Source organism: Onychostoma macrolepis, chromosome 05 (assembly GCF_012432095.1).
Source record: "Onychostoma macrolepis isolate SWU-2019 chromosome 05, ASM1243209v1, whole genome shotgun sequence".
Lineage (NCBI taxonomy): Eukaryota > Metazoa > Chordata > Actinopteri > Cypriniformes > Cyprinidae > Onychostoma > Onychostoma macrolepis.
In genome coordinates this window covers 10,996,411-11,018,388 of record NC_081159.1, presented here as the reverse complement: position 1 = coordinate 11,018,388, position 21,978 = coordinate 10,996,411, and the positions used below count along the sequence as shown (strand labels likewise).

Genomic DNA, 21,978 nt, shown 5'->3' with positions numbered 1-21,978 from the left:
TGTGAGAAGTAACTAGTAACTATAACTAATTACTTTTTTAAAGTAACGTGCCCAACACTGCCTCCTAATAATCCCCATCCTCTTGATTGGCTCTATGACTCTCTCTCCTCTCCACCTGTAGCTGGTGTGTGGTGAGCGCACTGGCGCCGTTGTCCTGTGGCTGCCGTCGCATCATCCAAGTGGATGCTGCACACTGGTGGTGGTTGAGGAGAGACCCCCCCATATGATTGTAAAGCGCTTTGGGTGTACAGCAATACACAATAAAGCGCTATATAAATGCCTCATTCAAAAAAAGTAAAAAGACAGACTTAGTTAATAGATTACAGTATTAGGCTATACTTTGCCCATCGCCCATTATAGATCAACTAACATATGGTAGCTAATGTATAAAGGTGCAAAATGCATTTACTTACACATATTTGAGAATCGAGATATTTCATAATATATTTTGGGGATATATATCGAATAAAAAAAAAGAATAAAACCTCTGCTGAAAAACAAAAAACAAAACAATAGACACCATTACAAAATTTGTAATGGTTTTACTGGTTATAATAGGACTTGTATTTGTTCTACTGGAAACTGTAATGACCCTGTTGGTCTCTACTGGTAATTGGTCGCCTTCTACTGGTGGCTTGTTAAAACCAATAAATCCTAATGGAATATGTCCCAAAAGACACTACAGAAAACCATATTTTAATGGTTAAAAGTTGATGGTTTGTAATGATTTTTGTAGTGGAAACCATTAAAATTTTCTGTGATGGTTATATTTTATTAATTTTTTTCTCAGTAGGGACATATGCCAGTCATACAGTGGTACCGTATAACCCTTAACTCGTGCCCCCTCAAAAATAATGAGTACATGATGCCCCTGACACTACAATACAAAATGATTTGTCAAATAAATGAAACATGATGAAACATTCATTTGAGTTGAAATTGTTATAGATTACTTCTAGAGATTGCAGTGATACATGACATGGTGAAAAATGACTGAATTAATATTACTAGTAGGTTATGAAATATGAATTTTAATTGAATTTTAATTATGAATTGTGCCCCCCCCGCCCCCAGTTACTGTGGTCTAGAACCGCCCCTGACCATGAGATTGAGTGTTTAACCAGGTAAGCATTTATCCCAAAATCCTTTACCAGTAAAGACATGCCATGTTATATAGTGACAGGGCAGTTAACAGATGGGAACAGCCAGGAATGTTGCCTTGAGCCCCCACTAAAGCCTTTTATTGTATAATATACTCACAGGGCCTTAGGCGGCCCACTCATAGAAACTGCTCCCTGGGCCCTGTGAATTTGAGCCAAATATTGTAATCTAAAGATGGCCCGCAATACAAGATTATGAAGTGTACTATTAGGAAACCATCTTCAGTTTACAAAATTTGCCAAGACAGCTTTTGAATTTGGAGCAAATCATCTGATGTTCGTTGACATATGGTTACTCAGTTTCACTAGCCTATATTTATCCAAATATATCAATTATAGTAATCTCATCGGATGCAAAATTCACTTTACAAGTTGTTTGTACATACAGGTGCATCTCAATAAATTAGAATGTTGTGAAAAAGTTAATTTATTTCAGTAATTCAACTCAAATTGTGAAACTCATTTATTAAATAAATTCAATGCACACAGACTGAAGTAGTTTAAGTCTTTGGTTCTTTTAATTGTGATGATTTTGGCTCACATTTAACAAAAACCCACCAATTCACAACAAATTAGAATATGGTGACATGCCAATCAGCTAATCAACTCAAAACACCTGCAAAGGTTTCCTTCAAAATGGTCTCTCAGTTTGGTTCACTAGGCTACACAATCATGGGGAAGACTGCTGATCTGACAGTTGTCCGGAAGACAATCATTGACACCCTTCACAAGGAGGGTAAGCCACAAACATTCATTGCCAAAGAAGCTGGCTGTTCACAGAGTGCTGTATCCAAGCATGTTAACAGAAAGTTGAGTGGAAGGAAAAAGTGTGGAAGAAAAAGATGCACAACCAACTGAGAGAACCACAGCCTTATGAGGATTGTCAAGCAAAATCGATTCAAGAATTTGAGTGAACTTCACAAGGAATGGACTGAGGCTGGGGTCAAGGCATCAAGAGCCACCACACACAGACGTGTCAAGGAATTTGGCTACAGTTGTCATATTCCTCTTGTTAAGCCACTCCTGAACCACAGACAACGTCAGAGGCGTCTTACCTGGGCTAAGGAGAAGAAGAACTGGACTGTTGCCCAGTGGTCCAAAGTCCTCTTTTCAGATGAGAGCAAGTTTTGTATTTCATTTGGAAACCAAGGTCCTAGAGTCTGGAGGAAGGGTGGAGAAGCTCATAGCCCAAGTTACTTGAAGTCCAGTGTTAAGTTTCCACAGTCTGTGATGATTTGGGGTGCAATGTCATCTACTGGTGTTGGTCCATTGTGTTTTTTGAAAACCAAAGTCACTGCACCCGTTTACCAAGAAATTTTGGAGCACTTCATGCTTCCTTCTGCTGACCAGCTTTTTGAAGATGCTGATTTCATTTTCCAGCAGGATTTGGCACCTGCCCACACTGCCAAAAGCACCAAAAGTTGGTTAAATGACCATGCTGTTGGTGTGCTTGACTGGCCAGCAAACTCACCAGACCTGAACCCCATAGAGAATCTATGCGGTATTGTCAAGAGGAAAATGAGAAACAAGAGACCAAAAAATGCAGATGAGCTGAAGGCCACTGTCAAAGAAACCTGGGCTTTCATACCACCTCAGCAGTGCCACAAACTGATCACCTCCATGCCACGCCGAATTGAAGCAGTAATTAAAGCAAAAGGAGCCCCTACCAAGTATTGAGTACACATACAGTAAATTAACATACTTTCCAGAAGGCCAACAATTAACTAAAAATGTTTTTTTCTTTTTTTTATTGGTCTTGTGAAATATTCTAATTTGTTGAGATAGTGAATTGGTGGGTTTTTGTTAAATGTGAGCCAAAATCATCACAATTAAAAGAACCAAAGACTTAAACTACTTCAGTCTGTGTGCATTGAATTTATTTAATACACAAGTTTCACAATTTGAGTTGAATTACTGAAATAAATTAACTTTTCCACGACATTCTAATTTATTGAGATGCACCTATACATATAAAATTAAATCCAGATGAACAAACAACAGATGAAGCATAAACAGCAGCATGAATTTATTATGAATACATCACAATAGACATAATATGACGTGAAACAACCCATTCAAATGAACCATCTGTCTTGGATGGTACAACTGGATGACACATGTCAACAGACTGATTTGAACCATTTACTGTATGTGGGAGTCATTGGAACAAAACACATTTAAAGATTGATACTTAACTCTTTAAATAATAATAAACTAATAAAATTATTTTTTTTCTTTCTGTGTTTGGGCCACAAGAGAGGGAGTAAATTAAAACATTTAGCTATTATCATCAGCATATGAAGTAGATAGTTTCTCGTAGTCTCTGAGAGAATATGCACCGTTAATGCAGCGTCAGATAATGAAAGCTCCGTCAGTTTTTACTTTCACTTTCTGGGTCATTCTACAGAAACATCCACTTTTCTGTCCCTAGACTTTAAAGAAATATTACAATTGAAATACACATTAGGGTTACAATTTTTTTTTATATTTTAAAATGAAACAATATGTTATTTGAACAATTACACCTTCCTGAGCCATCAATGTGGCATTTTTTTTTTTATTAATTACATAGAATTCCAAGTACCACAAAACTGCTCGTTCCCACAGCCATGTACAGCAGCAAAGTGCTTTATTTTGAGGTCAAAAACAGGATTTTCTACCATTTAAAATACAAAAGTCTATTCATAACTATTAAATATATGATATAAATGGCATAATAAAACAAAATGCCAAAAAAATATTATAAAATATATAATGAAAATAGTGGTCCCCTGGAGTTGTGTCACTGGTGTTACCGCTTAACAAAAGTCTTTTATTTTGGAATAAAAAAATCACACTGATGACATCACTTGACTTTCTCCTTCCTATTTTCTAAACATCTATGAAAAAAGGCCCATGTTTAGTCCACTGTTTCTTTTCAGTTATGATAAATTTTCTAATTTATCTCATGATTTCATATGAAGCTTTTAGTTGATGTCACTGGTGTGACCTATTTATTGTTAGGGAAATGTAAAAAAAAAACCTATAATACAAATGGATTAAACTACTTAATTTAGTGAGTATACCATGATTGACAACATGTGGCTCGATACCTTGCAGCATACAATTTGTAAATTGCATTTTTAATGAAAATTGTCACTGGTGTTACCTTCCTTATGGATAACACCAGTGACGATCAGTATATCAGGTCTAATGTGTCACTGGTGTTACTGTCACTGGTGTTACTGTGCTGTGTTACTGTACTGTTTTTGTCTGTCACATTAAATAAATAAAACATAATCTCCTTATTTCTTGCATTTTCATTATTTTTCTGTAACTCTGACTACATGTACTTAAATTTTTTTTTTTTTAGAAATATTATTTCATAAACACTTTTAATATTGCTAAAGAAGGTAACACCAGTGACAAAAATGATACATGTGGTCTTGAAATAATTGCACAAAAAAGCAAAAAAATAAAAAAAATTAAGCTGTCATTTATATGTATTCATAAAGTCAAAAGGTAATCTAATAATGTGGTCTAAGTTTAAATGAAAAAAAAAAAAAAAAAAATTTAAGACATTTTGCCATACCAAAAGTGGACGTTTCTGTAGAATGACCCTTCTAGTGAATCGGCTGAGATTGAGGTTCACCGGCATAACTCTTGGGCAAAGTTTGCATGTTGCTTGTGTGATATCCTTTGGCTGGCCTTCCTGGTTTAACACTAATATTTACAATATGGCGACAATTCTCTCCTGAGAACAGTCCAATTGGCTGTTAATATTTAAACTTTAAATATGTATGAAATATATCAGTGTTTTTTTGCTTATTTATTTTCGTTTGGACATGCTCATATGTTGGTGTTTTGATATATTTTTAAAATATATGCTCACTGTTAAAAATTACCTGTAAATTTTACAGTAAAATACTGGCAGCAGGGTTGCCAGCCAGTTACTGTAATTTTTACAGTAGCGGTTCTGTCATTTAATTTACAGAATTTTACTGGATTCTTTATTACAGTAAAATTCTGTAAATTAAATTACAGAACCGCTACTGTAAAAATTACAGTAACTGGCTGGCAACCCTGCTGCCAGTATTTTACTGTAAAATTTACAGGTAATTTTTACAGAGGAATTTTGTAAAATGCAGAATATATAATATATTTTCCCAAATGCTGCCAATGACTGGCAGCTGAATTTTAAATGTAAACTATTAACTGCATAAGCTTTAATCAATTGTTAACTGCACAAAGTGTTGTATACTGCATAACGTAATTCAATTATAACAAAAAATAATGACACTTGTTTGAAAAACAGGTCAAAATTTATTTAATAACTTTCAAATTTGCATGAATAAAGTAATAAAACAGTGTACTTTGTATTATATTGAACTCATTTATTTACAAAATGTTATTTTTTAAATGGACAATTAAAGGGTTAGTTCACCAAATAAGTAAAATTTGTCATTAATTACTCACCCTCATGTCGTTTCCACATCCGTAAGACCTTCGTTCATCTACAGAACACAAATGAAGATTTTGATGAAATCTGAGAGCTTTCAGTCCCTCCATTGGGTGCAACGCAACTTGCACATTTAAGGTCCTTGAACTAGAATGTGCAAGTTGCGTTGCTCCCAATGGAGGGACTGAAAGCTCTCAGATTTCATCAAAATCTTCATTTGTGTTCTGTAGATGAACGAAGGTCTTACGGATGTGGAACGACATGAGGGTGAGTAATGACAGTATTTTCAACTAACCCTTCAAATGTTTTTAAATTACTTGAAACATATAATTAGCAATCATATACCCTCAACAAAAAGAAGAAATATGCAAACTGTTACTTTATAACCACAAGTTGACCAACATGGTCATAATAAAAATAATTATAAAAACCACAAAGATTCCGATGACTCTTCATCACTTCATGAACAGACCATGGCACCACAAACAACAAGGCCCCAAGTCCAACAAACTTCTGATCCAAAAAAGGAGAACACCACAGGATGCAAAGAGTGGCTAGAAATATTGCAAAGAACAGAGGACAATATATTAGATACATTACAAAACATAATGATACAGCCAGACACAGATAGAGAGAAGTCAGATACAGACAGAGAATGACGGATACAGTCAGATACAGACAGAGAATGACGGATACAGTCAGAGGATGACAGATACAGTCAGAGAATGACAGATACAGTCAGAGGATGACAGATACAGCCAGACACAGACAGAGGATGACAGATACAGTCAGAGGATGACAGATACAGACAGAGAATGACAGATACAGACAGAGGATGACAGATACAGTCAGAGGATGACAGATACAGTCAGAGGATGACAGATACAGCCAGAGGATGACAGATACAGCCAGACACAGACAGAGGATGACAGATACAGTCAGAGGATGACAGATACAGTCAGATACAGACAGAGGATGACGGATACAGTCAGATACAGAGGATGACAGATACAGTCAGAGGATGACAGATACAGTCAGAGGATGACAAATACAGACAGAGAATGACAGATACAGACAGAGGATGACAGATACAGCCAGACACAGACAGAGGATGACAGATACAGTCAGAGGATGACAGATACAGTCAGATACAGACAGAGGATGACAGATACAGATACAGACAGAGAATGACAGATACAGACAGAGGATGACAGATACAGTCAGAGGATGACAGATACAGCCAGACACAGACAGAGGATGACAGATACAGTCAGAGGATGACAGATACAGTCAGATACAGACAGAGGATGACGGATACAGTCAGATACAGACAGAGGATGACAGATACAGACAGAGAATGACAGATACAGACAGAGGATGACAGATACAGCCAGACACAGACAGAGGATGACAGATACAGTCAGAGGATGACAGATACAGTCAGAGGATGACAGATACAGACAGAGAATGACAGATACAGTCAGAGGATGACAGATACAGCCAGACACAGACAGAGGATGACAGATACAGTCAGAGGATGACAGATACAGACAGAGAATGACAGATACAGTCAGAGGATGACAGATACAGCCAGACACAGATAGAGAGAAGTCAGATACAGACAGAGAATGACGGATACAGTCAGAGGATGACAGATACAGTCAGAGAATGACAGATACAGACAGAGGATGACGGATACAGTCAGATACAGACAGAGGATGACAGATACAGTCAGAGGATGACAGATACAGTCAGAGGATGACAGATACAGTCAGAGGATGACAGATACAGTCAGAGGATGCCAGACACAGACAGAGGATGACAGATACAGTCAGAGGATGACAGATACAGATACAGACAGAGAATGACAGATACAGTCAGAGGATGACGGATACAGTCAGATACAGACAGAGGATGACAGATACAGTCAGAGGATGACAGATACAGCCAGACACAGACAGAGGATGACAGATACAGCCAGACACAGACAGAGGATGACAGATACAGTCAGAGGATGACAGATACAGTCAGAGGATGACAGATACAGTTAGAGGATGACAGATACAGACAGAGAATGACAGATACAGTCAGAGGATGACAGATACAGCCAGACACAGACAGAGGATGACATATACAGTCAGAGGATGACAGATACAGTCAGATACAGACAGAGGATGACGGATACAGTCAGATACAGACAGAGGATGACAGATACAGTCAGAGAATGACAGATACAGACAGAGAATGACAGATACAGACAGAGAATGACAGATACAGACAGAGGATGACAGATACAGACAGAGGATGACAGATACAGCCAGACACAGACAGAGGATGACAGATACAGTCAGAGGATGACAGATACAGACAGAGAATGACAGATACAGTCAGAGAATGACAGATACAGTCAGAGGATGACAGATACAGTCAGAGGATGACAGATACAGTCAGAGGATGACAGATACAGCCAGACACAGACAGAGGATGACAGATACAGTCAGAGGATGACAGATACAGTCAGAGGATGACAGATACAGTCAGAGGATGACAGATACAGTCAGAGGATGACAGATACAGTCAGATACAGACAGAGGATGACAGATACAGATACAGACAGAGAATGACGGATACAGTCAGAGGATGACAGATACAGTCAGAGAATGACAGATACAGTCAGAGGATGACAGATACAGCCAGACACAGACAGAGGATGAGAGATACAGTCAGAGGATGACAGATACAGACAGAGAATGACAGATACAGACAGAGAATGACAGATACAGTCAGAGGATGACAGATACAGCCAGAGGATGACAGATACAGCCAGAGGATGACAGATACAGCCAGACACAGACAGAGGATGACAGATACAGTCAGAGGATGACAGATACAGTCAGATACAGACAGAGGATGACGGATACAGTCAGATACAGAGAGGATGACAGATACAGTCAGAGGATGACAGATACAGACAGAGAATGACAGATACAGACAGAGAATGACAGATACAGACAGAGGATGACAGATACAGCCAGACACAGACAGAGGATGACAGATACAGTCAGAGGATGACAGATACAGTCAGATACAGACAGAGGATGACAGATACAGACAGAGAATGACAGATACAGACAGAGGATGACAGATACAGTCAGAGGATGACAGATACAGCCAGACACAGACAGAGGATGACAGATACAGTCAGAGGATGACAGATACAGTCAGATACAGACAGAGGATGACGGATACAGTCAGATACAGACAGAGGATGACAGATACAGACAGAGAATGACAGATACAGACAGAGGATGACAGATACAGCCAGACACAGACAGAGGATGACAGATACAGTCAGAGGATGACAGATACAGTCAGAGGATGACAGATACAGACAGAGAATGACAGATACAGTCAGAGGATGACAGATACAGCCAGACACAGACAGAGGATGACAGATACAGACAGAGGATGACAGATACAGACAGAGAATGACAGATACAGTCAGAGGATGACAGATACAGCCAGACACAGATAGAGAGAAGTCAGATACAGACAGAGAATGACGGATACAGTCAGATACAGACAGAGAATGACAGATACAGACAGAGGATGACGGATACAGTCAGATACAGACAGAGGATGACAGATACAGTCAGAGGATGACAGATACAGTCAGAGGATGACAGATACAGTCAGAGGATGACAGATACAGTCAGAGGATGCCAGACACAGACAGAGGATGACAGATACAGTCAGAGGATGACAGATACAGACAGAGAATGACAGATACAGTCAGAGGATGACGGATACAGTCAGATACAGACAGAGGATGACAGATACAGTCAGAGGATGACAGATACAGCCAGACACAGACAGAGGATGACAGATACAGCCAGACACAGACAGAGGATGACAGATACAGTCAGAGGATGACAGATACAGTCAGAGGATGACAGATACAGTTAGAGGATGACAGATACAGTCAGATACAGAGGATGACAGATACAGACAGAGGATGACGGATACAGTCAGATACAGACAGAGAATGACGGATACAGTCAGATACAGACAGAGAATGACAGATACAGTCAGAGGATGACAGATACAGACAGAGGATGACAGATACAGACAGAGGATGACAGATACAGACAGAGAATGACGGATACAGTCAGATACAGACAGAGAATGACAGATACAGTCAGAGGATGACAGATACAGACAGAGAATGACGGATACAGTCAGAGACAGACAGAGGATGACAGATACAGTCAGATACAGATAGAGAATGACGGATACAGTCAGAGACAGAGAATAATAAAAGGAAAATTAGATCTTGATGTGTGTGTACTTACATTTCAGAAATTCCACTGAAAATCCATCACTTTGCAAAGAAGAGTGGCAACATGTGGGTTCACTGCAACCTGTTTCTTCTGTACCATTTGCCCGGTCGTTTTAGATGGCACTTTTCCTTTCGACTTCTTTGTTCCTCTCTCCGGATTAATACCTACAAAGCGTCTAAAGGGTCATGAAACAGACAATATGTAATTAAGATGCGTTTCTCTACTCCAGTGAGGACCTCCCAGAAAGTTTTAGATGTCCACTAATTAAACCACCTGTTTTAACTCATTAGCTTGCTGGTGTTAAATGAGGAGACATCTAAATCATTTGCCCTGAAAAATTGTATGTCTTCTCGAGTTGAGAAGCATTGTGTTAAAGGCCTCAACAGATATAACACATAACATATCTACATAGATAAAATGAAAGTTCTGATATAACATATCAACATATGTAAAATACTGGTACTGAAGTTGTTAGAATTCAACCATTACCTTTGAATGAACTCCAAGGTACATGCTGCCTCCTCCTGGTACTCAAGATTGAATATATAGTACGATGCGAACAGAGTGGCAAGGCCAGACAGGAAGCTGGGCTGAATGCCCTCACACACAACCTCGCCTTCAATAGTCAGCATCCAGTGTCCACTCGTCAAAGTGTCTCCTAAAACAACCACATGTTACAAGTCATTTTTAACTATACCATTTTTATCTTTCAGCTTTTTACATTTAAACTATATTTTAATATGTAAGAGTACATGAACTCATTCTTTTAAACCAAAGTTAACAAGAGGCATTACAAACAAACAATAAGCAAATTAGAGCAAATGTCCAACTGAACAAAAAAAAAAAACAATTCTATATAAAAAGGCAAAAAAAAAACGACAATGGGGGCAGAACATCAGTGTAATGTAATACTGGTAACACCGAGTACCGCAGCAAGCATAAAGCCAACAAAAATACTAAATTTAAACAAAAATTTAAATGGAGGAACACAACATAAGAAAAATCCTTAATATAGACAGAAACCAGAAAAAACAAATAAACAAAGTACAGAGGTACAAAGTACACAGTTAAAGTAGTAGTTACATATACAAGATTTTCTTTTCTGGTCAAGTCCAAGTTCTGGTCAATTAAGAGAGTACACTTACCAAGCACAATTAGTTGTGGGCTCCCAGGTATGGTGTGTGTCGCTTGAAGGTCAGCTGCTGTGGCGCACCTCTATAAAGGGGAGAAAAAAAACATTAACTGTCCATATAAACTAATACAAGAACATACAAAAACAAAAAAATAGTGGTTTTCAGCAATATACTTACATTCGCAAGAAGCAGAAGACCATCCAGATCCTCTCGGAAATGTGCCAGGATGAGTTTGATCACAAGGGGTCCAACTTCTTCTTCGCTGGACAAGATTTTCTTGACAACTTCATTTGTGGGTTTGCTCTTAAAGAAGTCAACGAGGACTTTACCATACTCCTGTATGGCTTGGTTGAGCCTTTTGTGTATGGCGATACTGGTAAGCTCCTCAAAATGTGCATATATGTGCTTTTGCACAAACAGGTATGGCCATTTGCTTTTGAGGTCTTTGATAGGAAGTACTTGTGTGTCATTGATGTGCTTTCTTTGCAAATAATAAGTTTCCTTCATTAAGGCACAAACATCACTCCTGTCAGCTCCACTTTTTTCCATATCGCTGGTACAAATTCTCTAAAGTTTGTCTTTTTTCCTCAAGTACATCATCAGAATTTGCAAGCGGAGGCTCAGGCTGCCATTGTGTGCATCCGTATGTGGCTGTTGGTTCTCTGCATTGCATTCTCTCAGGTGTGTCAAGTTACTCCACTGATCCGTCGCCTGCGTGATAAAATATTATCTCTATTGACGTGTTCTACGCGGGTTTTTATTTGTTTCAAGAGGGAGTAGTACCCAATTTCATTTTTTTCTTGAGTATCATCAAAATCAGAAAAGCTCTTTGGATACTTTTTGACAATTTTGAGAGCAACAGCAAGGCACTGTGCTTTGCTTGGATTCTTTTCATGTTTCCTAATTTCATCAACAATTATACGAATCATTTTGCGGCGATCTGGGGGGAGTGGTCTCTTTCCATTCGCTACTGCACTGCGCAATTCGCTCGGCATTTGGTTCCAAGGAACCTGAAATGACTCAGGCCAAGTAACTGCTGTGGTTGAAGAAAGGCTTGGTGGGCTAATGGTGTCTAATGTGACAGTGGAAGAAGGCATTGTTGGAGGGACATCACCAGATTGATTTTGTTCTCCAGCTGATAGAAAAAATATATCATCAACATGTCAGTGTTATGTAACTGTGCTAATATTCTGATCTATTATCAGAAAAATAAAATAACTTTTTACAGTGTAACAAAAAAATACTTTATACACACACACACACATATATATATACATAAACTTATACATATACAGAATGTAAAAATAACCTCTCATAAAGCTGTCTAGCAGTTTGCGAATCTGGATGGGCGGGAGTAAATCAGACAGGTCCACTCCAGGAGCTCCCTCTACATACTTAAGATCATCTGTGCTCTCCACACCCCAGCTAAGAAGTCTCTGCAGCAACTGTTCCTTCTTTTCTTCAAGAAGACCAGGCAGCGCTTTGAAATGACCTTTGTATTTCCTCTCCCAAAGTTGTAGACATCATTCTAGAGAAGGAAAAGAGTGGTGAAGAGCAAGCACTGACAGGCCACACAACTTGTACATGGGCAAGGGATAGTAGTCCAATAGGTTTTCTTGGCTGACACAACACAGCCTTTTTGCAGGTTTCTCAGATATGCAATGAAGGCCCTGATCAATGAGAGTTGAAGAGTTATATCTTTCTGTGATGAAGTTGACGGAATCTCCTTGAATGAGAATGGCTTTTATTTTGCCAAATACAATTCCATCATCAATTTGATCAAGCACAAGAAACATATTTTTTTTGTATTTAGTCCCTTTCACTTTTGTTTCATGTGAAATGAGTGTGCTTGACTGACAGTTAAGGTGTGAAACAGCTTCTCTAATATCATCATTGTAATCCGATGGGCAAAATTCTGTTCCTTTTTCAACAACAACATGGGGTGGGAACAGACTACCAGCACTTAAATAAGCTTGAAATAGCTGATGCCTTTCAGCAAGAGTAGAGCAAATGTTCTTGAAATTGTGCAACTTTCTTGAACACTGCTTGAAATATGTGTGTTTGCTTTCAAATCTGAGGGTCCAGAGACGAATGAGTGGCCCAAACTGGACTGTTAGTTCTGGATAATGAGTAACATAATGGTGTTTTGGCCTCAGAGGATGGTCAGGAAATAGTTTCTTTCGAAAATACATGTAGTCCTCAATCATTACCTTTAAGTAGGCGATCTGTCCTGAAGAAATGGCAGGGGCACAAATGAACTCAACCATCTGTCGGAGCTGCAAAACAAGTTGCCACACATCATTGTCAGCTGGATCCCTTATTTTATCTCCTATTAACACTGGTAGTAATCTCAGGAAACACCAGTTCTGAACCGCATGCCCTCCAAGTTTATCACTCCCAGCATTTATCTCACATGGCTTATCATGTGCATCATTACCTAGGTATCTGAATTGATTTACCCTTCTATTTAGATCCACATATGTAAACTGTTTCTCAACTCTGACCAGATGTTTAATGCATAGAGCCAAATCATAGGACACAACACCTTCAAACAGATCGTGTCCAATGCATGGAGGCAAGCCAGGCTGGCAGACATGGTAATGTGATAAGTCATTGAAAAGAGAGTCAAATTTGACCCCTTTTTTCAGGTGCAAATCATCTGCTTGGACATTACCTATATATGACTGCACAGTCCTGCTTGGCCCCTTGGCCAGTGGGTCTGCCACAAATGTTGGTCGATCAATTTCACAGAATCTGCAAAAGAAGGAACTGGTGCTGAAATTTTCAACAAAGCCCCCAATAGCATGTGAGCCAAGATTGTCTCCGGCAATGGCACACACAATTGCTTTCCTAATCTCACCACTGGACATTTGGATACCACTCACCTCAAGGTCTTTGAGATCCTTTATCAGCTGCCCCATCACCATGTCATGTCCAAAGAACTTGAAATCTTGCTCTCTGCAAAGTAGAACAAGTTGCATATGGTCAGTGGTTGACCGATTATGAGGCAAAATGTCTCCTAAAGTGAGATAGACTGCCAGCACTTTGTTTTTTTTTCCCTGAACCTAATGGATTAACAACTTCAAATGAATCCTGATAGAGAATCAAGCCCAGGGACATGGGATCTGACTTAAACAATGCATTTTCTGCAATTACTTTTCCATCCCAAATGTCCTTAAAAACATTGCTGTTGTGAGCCTGCAAACGGGTGTTGCTGTGCTGCTCCCGCATGGACTCGCTCTTGAAAAGACTAGCAACTGTTTTTTTTATTGGAATGTACTGGGCAAAGCATTCATTTCCAGCTTCATTGTTCCCTAAACAAATTGGAACTGGCTCAATGTAGTTGAAACTTTGCTTAAACACAGTTTTCCTCCTCTGATCCGTTTTCAATATCTGAGTGTTGCAAGTGTGGAGAAGATCATCCACTTTAATCTCATCTACCACTCTTTCTATGTCTGTCTCAGGAACTCCAAGTAGAATCAGTTTGTCTTTTAGTTTACACAGCAAATTTGACAGGCTGATGTCATGTATATCCTGGAGTCCTTCAATGATTGTTTGAATAACAGACGTAGGAAGCAACAACTTTGCCTGCAACTTCAGATAAAACAGGGCCAGATTTTTTAGAAACATGTGATCATCTACATGTTCTGGGCAAATCTCATCTACAGTCATTTCACTTGAGGCAGCAGCCTCACACCTGTCCTCAGAATGGAGCATAGACTCCTGAGTGCTTCCTTGGTTTTCACATGTTCCCTGAACAATGGTTTCAATTAGACTGTGCTCTGTCTTTCCTTTATGACATCTTGATAAATGTGATGTGAATGTTGACAAGACAGTATATGTCTTTTTGCACTGTTTAAATGGACAAGATACTGCTGTGCCCTCTTTCAAATGGGTTTTTAGATGTGAAAAGAACCCAGTCAAGTCCTCACAATGCACAGAGCAACATTCAATGTGACAAGTCAAATCAGTACTGCAGAGTTGTGCCACAGCTACAGGTTGTCTTTCATTATGATACCGGTATGAGTGTGACTTAAATGCATTAAAGCTTTTGAAAACCAAACAGCAGCTAGCTATTCCACACTTAAAAGTTGCATTTGGCAAATTCCTGTGTAATTTCATGTGCCTTACATATGCCAAAACGGTCTCAAATTCATGTGAGCAAAACTGACAGATCATCTTGAACCTTATTCTTTTGGATGCTAACTATTCTTAATTCCCACACTCAGAAAACAATGCTATCTGGAGTCAGACATGGATAGAAGGAACAAGGCACAAAAAAGCGCGTGTAAGCTCCCGAAAAAAAGCGCGCATAAAAAGTATGTGGGACTTTAAATGCATTTTAAACAGTTAAATGCTCTACGTTTTACAAGCTAATTGGCACTATATCAGGTATAAATTCCAACTGACTCAAAAAAAAAGAACATTAATAAAAAAAAAAAATTATAAAAATTAAAAAAATTAAAAAAAAAAAAAAAAAAAATCACACTAAAATCAAAGACTAAATTACCGCTATAAATCACCGTTCTACAGCCGACAAGCCAACGAATGCGACAGCCACCTATAAGTAAGTTATCCTTATTGCTAACTGGAACTGCCCTCTCAACTTCCCAACTGAACTGCACAAACGCAAGTCAACAACAGATTCGAGCAAGAACCCAGAAGCAAAACTCCAGAAAAATATTCTACAACTACAATAAGTCAACTCGTTTGTTTATAGGTCGGCGTTGCGCATGCTCAGTTCATTTGTTCAAGTGTCACAGCACTGATAAGGTGCCCTCTGCAAAAATACAAGTTTGACAGCCGAAAGACATAAACACAGATGTCTGTAAATACCGTATTTAAACGTAAATAAATATTCGGTTGCGTTATAGTAATACATTAACTATACAAGGCAGACTTTATATCAAACAGATGTTAAAGTGTTCACATTACCTGAAGTAATCAAATAAAACAAATCCACTCCTCGCTGGTCAAACGCTTGGAACAGCACCATTCTCCCATTCAGCGACGCTCCGTGAGCGGGCTGACCGCGAGGCTTTAGCAACGCATTTTCATTTCTGCGGCCGAGTTAACAGATGACTAAGTTACCTGTGCAAATTTTACACCATAAAATAATCACGACGAAGTGTGCTGATCAACACGAAGTTCTCGTGAATAACGTTACCCACTGGTGTCACTGAATCATGGAATTCATAATTTAGGAACTCTATGTTCTACCCATAGATGCTATGAAATCCTACCGCGACCGCGCTGCTGAAACCCCGCGCAAGTCTCCTTGGATCACAGCGGACTGAGGAAGCGTGAATCCGGGGTTAACGTTACCAATATTAACCGCGAATGTATATACCTTCATATACTAGTCTATGACAGTTACTAAACATGAAAAATAAAAATATAAAAGTCACTTACCACAGTTGTGAATCACTCTTCTTGCCGCTCCCAGAATCTCGACCGTTGAAGATCCCAAGATGGCGCTGAAGATTTGAAATTGACAGCAATATTCTGTAAATTTGAGTCAAACCGCCACGCGACCCCAGAATGCATTGCGGTTTACAGCAATATGCTGTATTATTAAAAAAACTTTTATTAAAAATTTTTACAGCAATTCATTACAGTGCTGTAAAAGGTTATTATATGGTACGGTAGTTATTTTAGGCTGTTTAAACTGGAAAAAAAGAGAGATTCCGCAGCACCCCTAGCCAGTTGTCGCGGCACCCGGACGTCAGGCCCTCAGGCTACCCTCATGAAGTCTGTTTCTGATTGTTTGGTCAGAGGCATTCACACCAGTGGCCTGCTGGAGGTCATTTTGTAGGGCTCTGGTAGTGCTCATCCTGTTCCTCCTTGCACAAAGGAGCAGATAACGGTTCTGCTGATGGTTTAAGGACCTTCTACGGCCCTGTCCAGATCTCCTAGAGTAACTGCCTGTCTCCTGAAATCTCCTCCATGCTCTTGAGACTCTGGGAGACACAGCAAACCTTCTGGCAATGGCACGTATTGATGTGCCATCCTGGAGGAGTTGGACTGCCTGTGCAACCTCTGTAGGGTCCAGGTATTGCCTCATGCTACCAGTAGCGACCCTAGCCAAATGCAAAACTAGTGAAAAACAGTCAGAAAAGATGAGTAGGGAAAACAATGTCAGTGGCCTCCACCTGTAAAACCATTCCTGTTTTGGGAGTCGTCTCATTGTTTCCCATCTAGTGCACCTGTTATTAATTTCCAGTGTTGGGAAGTAACTAGTTACAAGTAGCGACGCTACTAACGTAACCACAGTTTTCAGTAGCTTGACGGTAGCTCAGGTACTTTTAAAACAATGTAGCTTTTCCAGTAGCTAACTACTTTTTCCAGAAAGTAGCGGTGTGGCGCGACTGAACGCTACATGACGAGTCACGAGCCTGTAATGCATAGAAGCAGCGTCAACAATCTTTTTATGTAACGATATCACGGGTTTAACGGTATTATTTTTTATTATTTCAGTGTTTCTGCATCACGTTAGATGAGGTAATGTGTTAAAATGGCAGCGTATGCGTTCAAATGAACAGTGGGGCTGCTTAGTTAGCACGGCTGGTAGCCATTGACATTAGCCTAAGCTAACTTCTACTGTATGTTATAGACCTGTTACCTTTTGAAATAAATAAATAAAACCATTTTTAATCATATTGTGACATGGGTCTTCAGCTTTTAGACATAGCTGATGACAGCACAACAAATCAACCAACCCGGTATTGCGTGATAATTGTGATCATGTAAAAAGTCCATATTTTTACCATAGTAACTGTTGCTCGATCATGTCATGTGTAGTCAATACACAATAACTACAACATATACCATATCCCTCATCAACTGTAGTTTTACTGTGGTATTTGTAGGTATGGTAACCACAACACCTTTTCATGATTTTACCAGTGTATTTAAGGCACAGTAACACAACACTTACCATGCTTTTACCACAGTAACTACTGTATACAATTTGTAAAGCACAGTAACCACAATGCTTGCCACACCTTTAATGTTTTTGTGAAGTAATTCAATATTTTTTTTCTGTTTCCAGATCACATACTCCAGCAGCTGTTTTAAGAAGCTTTCTCTCTCTCTCTCTCTCTCTCAATTCAATTCAAATTCAATTCAAATTAGCTTTATTGACTTGCACAGTATTGCTAAAGCATTGTCCATTACATGAATAAGGAACAAACAATTATATAATACATAGAACAAGAATAGATCTGTAAAATAATTAAGTAAATATGTACATGTGTACATGTCAGGTGGAGGAGCGCTGCCGGGGTTGATGGCTGTGGTTGTTGGAGGAGTCTGCTCTAAACTTTGCTGTCTGTGTCAGTTGCTCCTTCAGAGCTGGTAGTTGTTTTCCACTTTCACTTGTTTTTCTTCTGTCTTCTCTTAGCTCTCTCAATTCTTCTCTCATTACAGACAGTTGTTTGTTGTTCTCCTCTTTCTGATTTTTCAGTTCCTGAATTTCTTCCTTTAGCATTGCTATTTCTTTCCTGTAATCCTCTTCTTTCTCTGTTGGATCAGTCTGCTGCACTGCTCCATGCACTTCTTCTCTCAGCTGCACCAGTTCCAGCTCCATCTCTCTGAACTTATTTTATGTCGCTGATGATGCTGTGTAGAAAGGAGATCTCCTCACTGTCATCCCTGGATTGCTCATTTGTAGCTTGATGAGTGGAGATGGAGGTGTTTTTTTGCCTGTTTTAGTGTATTAGGGCCAGTCTCGTTCAGCTGCGTTTTTCCTTTAATTTGGAGGAAGTCCTTTTCAAATGTTTTCAGGTTGCCCTGAATCATAACAGTTCCATTTTTGTATGGGTTCGCTGTTATCATGACATCTGATTCTGAATCGTCCTCTTCTTTGACCCGCAGTTTCCATCCGTTACTGATGCCCTTTCTGATTACTGTGGGGTAATGCTGTCTAATCGCTGAGTGCCAGGCTTCTGGGTCTTCTGTATAAAATATGATGTTGCTGACCTCTCCGTTCTTATATAAATCTGAGTACAGTGCTTCTGGTCTGTCCTTGAGGAGCTTTTCTTTATGTTTTTTCTTTAAAATCTCATTTGTAGCTTTGTATGGGTAAGTTATGGGGATTGATTCTGTCATTGTTCAAATATTCTGACAATTGCTGGCAGTTTGTTGTTGTTGTTTTTTGAATATGCAGATATCCACTATAGTTAGAAACAAAAAAACTGTTTTTTGGTTCAAATCTTTCCCCAAAATAAAGATAGTTGACTGCAGACCTCAGTATATCTGTACTCACTGTACTCAGAGTTTTCTTTCTTCTCTTTCTTTTCTTTTGAGGCAGTTGTATGACCTTTTAGGCCACTCTCAGCTACCTGTCCTCTTCCTGCGTTTCTTGGTTAATTTACAATCTTCTTTCAAGTAATATAGGTTGTAGGAAGTCTGAACTACTCTTCAATTCATCAAAACTGAATGTCTGTCTAATCTTAAAACAACATTAAAGATAAAACAATCAGGAGCTCATTTTCTTGCTGCTGCTCTCATAGAATTCTCTCGCTCTCTCAATTCAATTCAATTCAATTGTGCTTTATTGGCATGACAAAAACTATACATTTGTCTTGCCAAAACAATTGCAGCTGGGCTGCTTACAAATAGTGCGTATATGTATTAACAGAAAGAAAGAAAGAAAAATAATAATAATAGTAATAATAATATATCAAAAGTATTAAGCATGTAGTGCAAAATGAATTACATGTGCTGGAAACATCAGATTAGGGCAGATTAAGTGTTTTCTCTTCTGTGGTGACATGCAGGCAGACACATATTGAGCAGCAAACACACGGCAGTTCTTGTGTTCTCCTAACAGATACGGCAGTTTCTCCTGGTTTGAAAGAGTTTTAAATGTCGGATGGAGCTGTATTTTATCATAGAACACTGTGAAGGATCTGTGTCTGTTATCATATAATCAACTGTGCTATTCCCAAGAGGTGAGCCAAATGTGAATCTCCCTAAAGTGTCTCCTCGTAACCTTCTCTCTCTCTCTCTCAGATTTTCCATTCCTATTTTTCCGAACTGTAATCCATAATTCAATTACACATAGTTTTGCTCTCTCTCTTTCTGTGGTTCAACATGGCATATCTTTAAATCTCAGAATCAAATTCTGACCAATTCTGTCAGAAAGCTACTAGAATTAACAGGGAACTTGGAACTCGAAGCTCCCAATGCTGATCTTGAAGCTGCTGCCAAGGAGGCTGAACAAGTCCTTCAAAGGTTCAACCCTTCACAGGTTTTGTTGAACACATTTAGCTATAGCTGATTTGCTTTAATGAACGCATCCTTATTTTACGTGTTAATAATAACTTTCCTTACTTGTTCTTGCATTGTTACGTTTGTTGCAATTTTGCACTTTGACAGTCAGTTTGAGATTATGTAACTATATAACTATATTTTATTATTGTGTGTATCGGATAGTTTACAAAATCAAACTATTGGGACACTTTTTGTAATTGAAATGACTTGGAAAAAACCTAAATTTACCCTACTCTTTGAAATCATGATTGCATTACAATGTTGTTTTAAACCCCAAATATTTTCCTTATAACTTCATTATATTTTACTTATAACCGAATAATTGTTAATGAAGAATTATAATTAAGTTACTTGTAATGTTAATTGTAAAAATAAAAATAAAAATTGAAAGTAGTTTCAATGTAGCTAGATACTTTTTGATAGTAACTTGTAGTGTAGCAAGCTACTTTTTCAGAAGGGTAGCTTGACTGTAGCTTAACTACTTTAATTTATGAGTAGCTTGTAGCTGGTCAAGTTACAGTTCCAGAGTGGCTTCCCCAACACTGACAATGTATATGTGCAATACAGTATTCACATCTGTGTGTAGTTTGTCGTGGATGTGGCTAATTATTTTATGTTTATGTGTAGAGTTACTATGCAAAAATACAATTTTTAGAAGAGTAAAAACAGTTTTCAAAGAAGTGTTTGCTTTTGCAAGGTGTGTGACGTTTTGTGCATAGAGTTTTGAGAAATGGAGCCATAGTTTCAAAAACTGTGCAAGCATTTTGAAAAAACTGTAATTAATGCAAGGAAGGTACACTACACATGTAGAGTGCTGCCATCTAGTGAACAATTCCAAAACAATCCACAAGACATACAGTTCAGACCAAAATTACTGTTGAAAGTTTTTTTCTTTTTCTCAAAATATGGTTTCAGAGTCACTAAGATTGTTTAAGTTATTCACACACACACACACACACACACACACACACACACACACACACGGTTTTAGTTTTATATATTTATTTATTTTTAATAGCCTACTGCAAATTACTCATAAGCTTAGTGCTGATGCACAATTTACCCTATAAACTTTCATCCATGCTGGTTACCTATAATTACCTGTCAGGTAATTTACAAGCAAGACAGATTTCTTACTAGCTCAATAAATGCATAATGTGTGCGTGTGTGTATTTTTGTATGTTGCATACAAATGTTTCAATATAAACTGCATGTAGCATATTTGCTCACAGTTGTAAGGTACAAAAAACAGTTTAAGCAACTAAAAACAGGTCAGTGGAGCTGGAACATAGACACTAACATGTTACTGTCATTGATTTTTTCCTATAAAAGTAAGTTACTCTTTATTAAGAGCCGATAACAGTTACTATTGTAAAAAATAAAGAATTCCGGTTTAGAGTCAAATACCCAATACATTAACACTAAAAATGTCAGGTCAGGGCAAGGTTTAAATTTTGCATTGGGACTTGTCACAGACACATGTTCAAAGAACCACATTTGTTTGCAAGTTTATTGGGAAATATTCACTGCATTAAAAGATGGGACAACCTCAGCCTTTCAGAATTTACAAGACATTTTGAAAAGGTGTTCCTTTATTCATGATACTAAATTTAATTATTTAATTGTATTCT

At 38.5% G+C, this 21,978-nt stretch overlaps 1 long non-coding RNA gene across 3 annotated transcripts; it reads right to left on the bottom strand.

Annotated features, from left to right (window-relative positions):
- Positions 1-5,823: 5,823 nt before the first annotated feature.
- LOC131540040 (uncharacterized) lies at positions 5,824-20,235 on the bottom strand. Of its 3 annotated transcripts, none has more exons than XR_009271164.1 (10): positions 16,484-20,235; positions 13,957-14,029; positions 13,746-13,825; positions 13,282-13,347; positions 12,381-12,599; positions 11,249-12,206; positions 11,084-11,153; positions 10,428-10,596; positions 9,951-10,113; positions 5,824-6,152 (listed from the first exon to the last, which is right to left on the bottom strand). It is a non-coding gene; the product is annotated as an uncharacterized LOC131540040 (long non-coding RNA). The 3 variants fall into 3 exon arrangements; XR_009271165.1 differs by having other exon boundaries at positions 5,824-6,111; XR_009271166.1 differs by lacking the exon at positions 16,484-20,235 and adding an exon at positions 15,582-15,998.
- Positions 20,236-21,978: the final 1,743 nt, after the last annotated feature.